The 8491-nt window shown below is 39.8% G+C and overlaps 1 long non-coding RNA gene across 2 annotated transcripts; it reads right to left on the bottom strand.

Annotated features, from left to right (window-relative positions):
* Nucleotides 1-1083: 1083 nt before the first annotated feature.
* LOC139185296 (uncharacterized) lies at nucleotides 1084-8198 on the bottom strand. 2 transcript variants are annotated; one of them, XR_011568916.1, is made up of 4 exons: nucleotides 8089-8198; nucleotides 7093-7292; nucleotides 6367-6464; nucleotides 1084-1279 (listed from the first exon to the last, which is right to left on the bottom strand). It is a non-coding gene; the product is annotated as an uncharacterized lncRNA (long non-coding RNA). The 2 variants fall into 2 exon arrangements; XR_011568915.1 differs by lacking the exon at nucleotides 6367-6464.
* Between the last annotated feature and the right edge of the window lie 293 nt (nucleotides 8199-8491).

Raw genomic sequence — 8491 nt, 5'->3', positions numbered from 1 at the left:
CCCTCTGCCTACTCTCCAAATGCGTTTTCACAAACTAGCCAGACTAAGCCAGTTTCACAAGGGGCCAGGGAAGGGCCCCTCAGGTTTTCCCCTGGCAGTCCTATCTGCCTGGGATGCGGCTCCACCCTCTGTGTGTGCCTGCTTTGCTTGCTAACTCCTATTGATCTTTTATGCCTCTGCTTTAGATGTCACTCCCACAACTGTGCACCCCTTCAGTACCCCTAGAATGAACTGGAAGCTCCTCCGTGCACTCCCATGGCATCCTCTGTTTATCTTTTTATAGCAATTATCACACTATTGAAATTGTCATCTTATTCTTTTGTCTGTGCGTGCACGCTCAGTTGTGTCTGACTCTTTGTGAACCTTTGACTGTAGCCCTCCAGCCTCCTCTGTCCATGGAATTCTCCGGACAAGAATACTGTAATGGGTTGCCATTTTCTCCTCCAGGGCATCTTCCCAACCCAGGGATAGAACCAGTGTCTCCTGTCTACATTGCAGGCAGATTCTTTAACCACTGAGCCATCAGGGAAGCTCACTAGACTGTAAACATCACGAGGGCTAAGACTTATATTAATAACTAATAATAAGTATTTATTGAATAGACAGATAAATATTCTAGATCAATCCTTTCATTTTCTTATTCTCTTTTAAAAAAGTTGATTTGGCTGTCCTGGGTCTTACTTGTGGCATGGTAACCCTTATTCAGCATGTGGACTCTAGCTCTCTGATCAGAGATTGAACCTCAGCTCTCTGTATTGGGAGTTCTGTGTCTTAGCCACTGGGTCACTGGGTTAGTCCCCTTTATTTTCTGCTTGAGGAAACTGAGGGCCAGATAAGTTAGTAACATGTCTGATGCCACCAGCATTTTGGCCTCATAGAAGCTGGACCTTGAATTTAGTTTCTCTGCTGTCTGGTATTTTCTTGGCTGACTTGCTCTAGTTCTTAGCTAACTTTGTTTCAGAAATTGTGGAACAATTGTAATTTAACATTTGAAAAATGTGGTTAGGAACTCAAGTAAACAAAATAGTAATCATATAATTAATTCAAAGCTTCAGACACAAAGCATTTTTTTTAAAATCCTCTATTATTTTAAATTACCCATGTCATTGTTTTCCTCCATTCTGGAGTTGTTGAAAGAATGTGGCATAATAGTGTGCTCACTGTCGGAGGCCTGGGTTTCTGTATGACAGCCAGGATGTAACTCCATTCTGGCAAAATCTGATGTTATCCCTCAGGTTTTTGTTGCACTGAAGTTAGGACATCTTCTTCTGGGAGGATCCTGGTGGGAAAAACATCCAGATATCAAATCCTTCTCTTCAGCAGTGCCAAATAACAGGGCTTGCAATGAAAATGAGAACAAAGCAAGCCTAGATGGTAAAAAGAGCAGAGGCTTTGAAACCATGAAAACCCTGATTTAATTCTAGTTTACCACCTTGTAACCTTGGGCATAATATTTTCTCTGAGCATTTGTTTCCTCATCTGTAAAATGGGGCTAACTGGAAAGTTAATTTAAGGCTGAGTTTGTATAAAGAGTCTAATCTACTATCTGGCTAAGGGCTCTATTGCAGTCACTCTCCCAATTCAGGCATTCCTGCAGGACAAAGATCTTCACCACAGGGCCTGGTCAGACAACCTGTAGGTGCTCAGTAATACAGAAAGATTCATGATTGTAAGAGAGGTGTATTATCACAGAATAGCTAAATTCTTGCTTCAAAGAACCTGAGGTTACTGTCTCTTCCTGTCTGTTTTCTATGGGGATACGGCCGGATGTGTTTACTCATGTCTTTTAGACACTATCTTTACATGTGTATGCCTCAGAAAGAACTGCAGTCTGGTTAGGCTTGTTACAATGATAGTGGAAGACAGAGCTGTGTGAAAAAATTAAAAAAAAGGATACAAAAATCTCAACAGAATGTAGATTTCGCCATCTTTGCTTGCTCAGATGATTGAACTGGGTTACTCAAATATATATATTAATTTATTTCATGAAGTGTCTGAATCACTTAAGTCCTTTATTGAAAAAGTGAAAAAGTTTCGTTGAATCCATGGGGACTTTGGAAAAGTGGCTGTATACCCTTCAGATGGGCTTTCCCATTGCCTCAACTGTTAAGAATCTGCCTCCAATGCAGGAGACTCAGGTTTGATCCTTGGGTGGGGAAGATCCCCTCGAGGAGGGCATGGCAATCTATTCCAGTATTCTTGCTTAGAGAATCCTATGGACAGAGGATCCTGGTGGGCTACAACCACAGGGTCACAAAGAGTTGGCCACAATTGAAGCAACTGAGCATGCACCCACACACCCTTCAGATAATCTTCTTGAGTACTTTGCAGTGCTTTTGCAAAAAAGTATTACCACTGGCTTGCTTGCTTGCTACTCCAACCCATACCACTTTCTCCTAAGGCTAACCCATATTGCTTTCTGAAGTATACTCTTGGTGTTTAATTATATACTATCTTGAGTCTGTCCTTTGGAATAAGATTTTGTTTCCTGAGAATGAGGACCAAGTCTTTTGTTGAGGCAGTATTGGAACTTCTAAGGAGATCAAAATAAATCGTTTACCAATTGCATGAGTCACAACAACTTATGTTTTTCAGCAACTCCAGAGTAGGTATTCTCTCCATATTACAGATGGGGAAAACGATTTTCATAAGCTCAAAGTCTTGAGTTGGAATTGCCATAAAGATCTTATCTCTTACCTTTTGGCAAATTGCTATTGTTCTAGGCCATTGCTTTGGCAGGATTCCTTTGGGAAATGTAAGACGCATTATAATTTTAAGCCAAAAAACATGAATTCTAATTTGTTTCTTCTCATTTTTAAAAATGAATGTGGAAGGGAACACTTATGATAAGCAATGAGAAAAGATACAATATCAGGTGAGAGAATAAGGTGGAGAAAAACCAAAATCATTTAGCAAAGGGATTGCAGCTAGCCAGAATTTCACTGTTTTAAAACTTGAGCCCCACAGAACACAAAGGGATGTGTGTCTTACTGTGTCTTTACTGAAGGCCATTTAACACTGGGAATTTTTCCAGCAGTGTAGTTCAATAACAGCAGTCCTTCTTACAACATTTGGGACTTGCCCTATTGAAAATCAATATGTTCAGTGTCTATTGAAATCGCACATTTGTTCTCTGTGAGATGTATATAGGATGACCATATAAATTATCCTCCACACTGGGACTTTTTTTTCTGAGTGAAAGGGAGAGCCATTAATTGCACCAGGACAATTAGTATAAGTTGAGACTATCCCAAGAAAACGATGATGACAGAATGTCAATTATAGAAACATAGATTTGTATAGTCTCTTTCTAAGGAAGGTTATTATATATTTCTGTAGGCTTAAAAGAACAAGTAACTAAGGTATTCAATTCATGTTGGTGGTGGAATTGAACTGAATCATCTACACACTCTGAAGTCCTTTTTGTAAGTTGGGTCCTACTTGCTGGTCTGTTGCTTGCCTTTGCACACTCCAGTGCAAGGATCACAACTGGCCACTTGGAAACTGAACCCACAATCTTGCTTTCATCAGTTTAGTTTGTAACAAGTTTTAGATTCTGCAGGGCCCTATCAGTGGGTCATATGCTAGACTACAAGATCAAAGCAAAAACACAGAGGGTTCTGGGCTTTTCCTGTAAGGCCCCAGATTCTAGTTCTTTGTTTATCAGTAACTAACTGTGATTTTTGGCAAGTCACGCAACCTGTGTTTTGGTTTCCTTATCTCTAATGCGGGGTAATGCTATCTGATGTGCAGACCTCAAAGGTTTATTAGGAGGACCCAGTGAGGTGATGTATGCGGAGGCCTTCTGGAAAGTGCTATCCGTATGTGAAGTGTTATCATTCCTAGGAGAGAAGGGGGACATGAGATGTGAGGGGAAAACAGGGCTTTCAACTCTAGCTGGCCTTGCAGATTAGGCTTGTGCAAACAAACGATGAAAATAAGGCCACAGGAGAGACATTGTACTCTCTTTTATGTATAGGAGCACAGAGAGAGAAAAGTAAGGATAGGGACTGTAGCCAGCAAGACCCACAGACAATAGGGTGAGATGGCTTCCATTCGTTTCTTTATATCACTGTTGTTCCCGGGGCCTGTCAAGACTGCATCAAATATGGACTTACTGGAGAAAAAGAAGACAGCTGGGCTCCAAGGTTGTGAGGGTACATTAACTCATTCCTGATTGAAGGGGTTGGTTTTATTCTATAGTTTAGTAGGAATCAAAATATCATACTTGCCTTTCTTCTCCTATTGACTTTTTGTCAAGATTAAACAAAATCATTTATGTAAAACTGCTTTATGGACTATAAATTCCAATAAAAGAAAAACGAAGAACTTCATGGGATGAGTGTGTTGATGATAGTCATTATTGGGTTGGCCAAAAATTTCGTTTAGGTTTTTCCATGTGCTGGTATGTAAACCTGAATGAACTTTTTGGCCAACCCTATATTATAGTAAGAGTCAGGTTTATTTTTTTCTTCAAAACAATAATTACTTAAAAAAATTTTTTTTTTAAAAACTCACGTGTGCTTATAAAAACTTAGATATATGAAAAGGTATAATAAAGGAAATAAAACCCATGCATAATTCTGCTACCAAGAGATAACCAAATGTTTTAGTAAACAGTCTTTCAGGCTTTTTGACATTTGTATAAAATTTTAAAAAAATCAAAATGGAGTCTTTAATTTGTCCTTCATTCTTTAATTTGTTCATGATTATTTGAATATTGGTAGACAGAATGTTAATAAGCTAGACACCAGGTCCTTTTTCATGTGGTTTATGTTTTCCTGGGGGAATACAGACACAGAACAGATAATTATAATATAATGTGAAGCACGTCACCATGGGGAAGCAACAGGTGTTTTGCAGCAGGCTTAGGTAATCAGGAGAGCTTCCTGGAGGAAGAGATATTTAGGTTGAGGCCAGAAAAATGACTAAAGTTAACCAGACTGTCATGGGTGTTGGGGTGAGTTACCCAGCTCCTCCTTAAGGATGGAAACAGTCCTTCCCCTGCCGGCAGTAGAGCTGCCTTTTTGATGATTCTCAGCTGAGGTGTTTCCCTAGGAATTGCTCTCTGCTGAAGGAAGCTACCTTGCTCAAGGTTATCTCAATCTCTGGGGGCAGCTGAGGTAAAAGGACTACCTTTTTACCTGCATTCAGACATCTCTGAAGGGCCATCTCAGCTCCAGAGCCCCTCAGAAGATCAACTGAGGCTTCAATTGCACCTACATTGGAGATAAGCTTTTCCTTCTGCCCAATCCCACCTCCCTCCCTATTCACAGGTATTGGTCCCAGGCGCACTGCCCAGTAAAAATTCTGCACAAATAAACCATCCCCTCAATGAAGACAAAGAGTGCAGAGAGAGTGTTACTAAAAGATGGAACATCCTATCTAAGGCCTAGAGGTGTTGGAGGAGTTAAATGTTTTTTTTTACAAAGTCTGCAAAGGAGTGAGTGTAGTCAGTAGAAGAGACACAATTCCAAAGAGGGAGTCAAGCTCTTGTCATCTGTGTCAAGAAGATGGAGAGACTGGACTCTATCCCAAGGCCAATGGGAAGCCCTAGAAGGTTATAAATCATGGGTGAGGCACGGTCTGGTTTTCTAATTTGTGTTTTAGAAAGATCATTTTGGCCACTGTATGGCACCATTAATTAAAACTCATTACTGACAATCACCATATTTTTTATTAGAATATTGGAGTGACTGGTGACCTCCCTGTGCACTCTACACCTTTACAGAATGAATGGTAAACCATATGTCCCCCCGCAGAATCATGTAATGATCACCAGTACTGTAGCAGTATTATGGGACCTTTAAACCTCTGAAGGGATTCAATTATAGCTCTTTGTTGTTTTTTTTTAACCTGATTAATACTGTTTTAGTATTTATTGAGCACCAATGACATGCCAGAATGTACTGTGCTATTGCTGTGGAGGATCAAAGACAGAAGCTCTCAAGAAGAGGGCCATGGCTGTCTCATTCATCACTCTGCCACTGAAGTGCCTGCAAATAGTAAGTGCTCCATAAACAAGCAAACAAACAAAAAATGGAAGGAGGAGCCTCAGAAACATGGGAGAATTACTTAGTCCTCATGAGCACAAAATGGAGATAACAGTTTCTCACTTCCCAACATTGTTGTGAGAATGGATAGGTAAAACACCTACTCCCGAAGCTTAAAATATAGTAAAAATCGTATTTACTCAAATAGTTCAAATACTGTTTGCTATTCTCAGTATTGATAGAAATAAATCAAGGCCTTAAATGATTACAACAAAACTTCCAATATCTATTTCTCTCGTTCTCTCTGTCCAGTGATATCACTTCAAAAGAAAAATGTGATTTGCAAACGAAGTTAAAAGATTTAGTCACTCACTGATATAGTCAACAGCTCTTTTTCTGAGGTCATCCAAAATGCCAGGCATGGGTTATGCAGTGGTGAGCCGAACAGACCGTGTCCCTGTTCTTGTGGAGCTTATAATTTAGGAGAACATTTAACAAAGAAAATCTCATCAGTTATTACCAAAACAATCTGTCACTAGAGAAAATATTAATAGAAGCTAATTTAGTAATAGAAAGGTAAATCTTCTCTGAAGACGACGTAACCTTTAAACTGGGAACTAAGAGTAGGAGTTTCATTAAGAACAGGGAATAAAGCACCCTAGAAAACGGGAAAATCCTGTGCAAAGACCCCGTGGTAGAAAAAAGCTTGGCTTACTGGAAGCATGGAAGGAAAGCCAGTGTGGTAAAATGAAGGGAGATGAAGCCAGGAAAAAGGCAAGGCAAATCTAGAAGGGTCTTGGTTGCTATGTGGTCTTCTTTTATCCAGACTAAATAGGATACACAAACTGCCTGAAATTTGTTCCTGGATGGATCATTATGGTTCGTGATGTCTGTAAAACAGGAGGATAGGTAAACTGCAGTCTCAATAGGCACATCTAAGCCTTGGGAAAGTTGATTATTTTCCCCTCTCTGGTTATCGTGATAAATGAAGAGGCATATAACAAAGGCACGTAGTTGTTTGCTGAGAGTGCTTATAAAAAAATACATTTTTACCCCTAGACAAAATGGAACTATTAGAAAGTCTTTTCTTTCTGCTTACCCCTTTTTTTCTTTGATGTGGTTCTTCCAAGGTAAACAACCAGTGGGAGCAGTGGACAATTCAGAACAGAGATGCTGTGGTGGTTTCCCAGGAGACATAGGACAATTCTGGGTGTCATCAGTGTTTGGGTGGTGGCTTACCCACTGGATTTGCTCAGAGAGGCCTCTATTTCCCTCTCAGTGATTAGAACAACCTGTGTTCTGGAATACAGTATTTAAATAGCAAGATTGGCATTGCTATCTTCCAGAATGGTGAAGGCTTAATTAACATTTGAAAATGCTTTGAAATCTTTGGATAAAAGTGTTCTGGAAGCATGAAGTGTTATTATCTTTGGAGTGATACAGGTCATGTGACACAGGAAGTGGCTTTGAAGGAAAGGAAAACCTTTCATCAAGCAAACTCCTTGGGGTGGTTTGAGCCTGTTTTGAGTGACTCAACATGCCCGTGTCATCTCTCCCTAGACCGTGAATGAAAGGAATAAGTTGGCCTATAGCTTAGCAACTGCCACCGTCATTAACTGAAAGAATTTAGTGAGCTTGTACGTGAAACATACTACAAATTACACAGAATCCTAAAGCATATAGCACAGTTGTCTCTTATAAGCACTAAGTAAATATTAGCTGTTACTATGTTCTCCATCAATATAGTTTAAAACCTCTGGACTTGTGTTTTCTGAACTTAATGCCTTTCAACCAGAGTTCAATGTTCTTCAGTGATAAATCAGTATTACTTTCATTTTAAAGACTTGGTAAAGAGCAAAATAAATGAAGACTGTTATGGCTGAGGCCCTAATGTGGGAGCAACAGATAAAGCACCTTCACTGCCTAAGACCCTTCCTGGCATGTAACATTAGCTCAAAGCTGGATACTAAGTCCTTCCCTTTCTCAATAAGGACTCAAAATAGAAACTGGGGTTCCTAACTTCTGATGATTCCTCAGGGTCTTCAGTGGACAGGATTTCAAAGAGAACACTTTAAAGCAATTCCAATTTATTTACCGGCAAAAGGGCAGAAAGATTTCATCCTCTTCCTTCCATTAACTTATGTGTCTTCATAATACTTTCCCGGATAAGTAGAAGTCAGAACAGGGGTGGCGAGTGAAGAATAGGAATATGGATCACTTGAGAAAAAAAATATTTTTGAGCAATATCAAATCAAACCTGCCCATGTGTGTTTGTTAAATTAATTTTACTGGCTGGATGACTAGAAGTTTCTTTTTCTTTAAATGCACATCTGCCTCAAATATAACATTTTGACCACGGTATTTTGGGAAGTAGTACAGGAGAGAAAGAGAAAGAATAAGAGAAGACTGTAGGTAAGAGCATGTAAACGAAGTAATAATTGAGTAAGGGCCCCGGGGCATGCCGGGATGGTGAGGTCGCCAGGGCTTGCTGGGATAGT

Source organism: Bos indicus, chromosome 10, assembly GCF_029378745.1.
Source record: "Bos indicus isolate NIAB-ARS_2022 breed Sahiwal x Tharparkar chromosome 10, NIAB-ARS_B.indTharparkar_mat_pri_1.0, whole genome shotgun sequence".
Taxonomy (NCBI): Eukaryota; Metazoa; Chordata; class Mammalia; order Artiodactyla; family Bovidae; genus Bos; species Bos indicus.
Note: the sequence above shows the minus strand (reverse complement) of the source record. Positions and strands in the feature narration are given on the sequence as shown.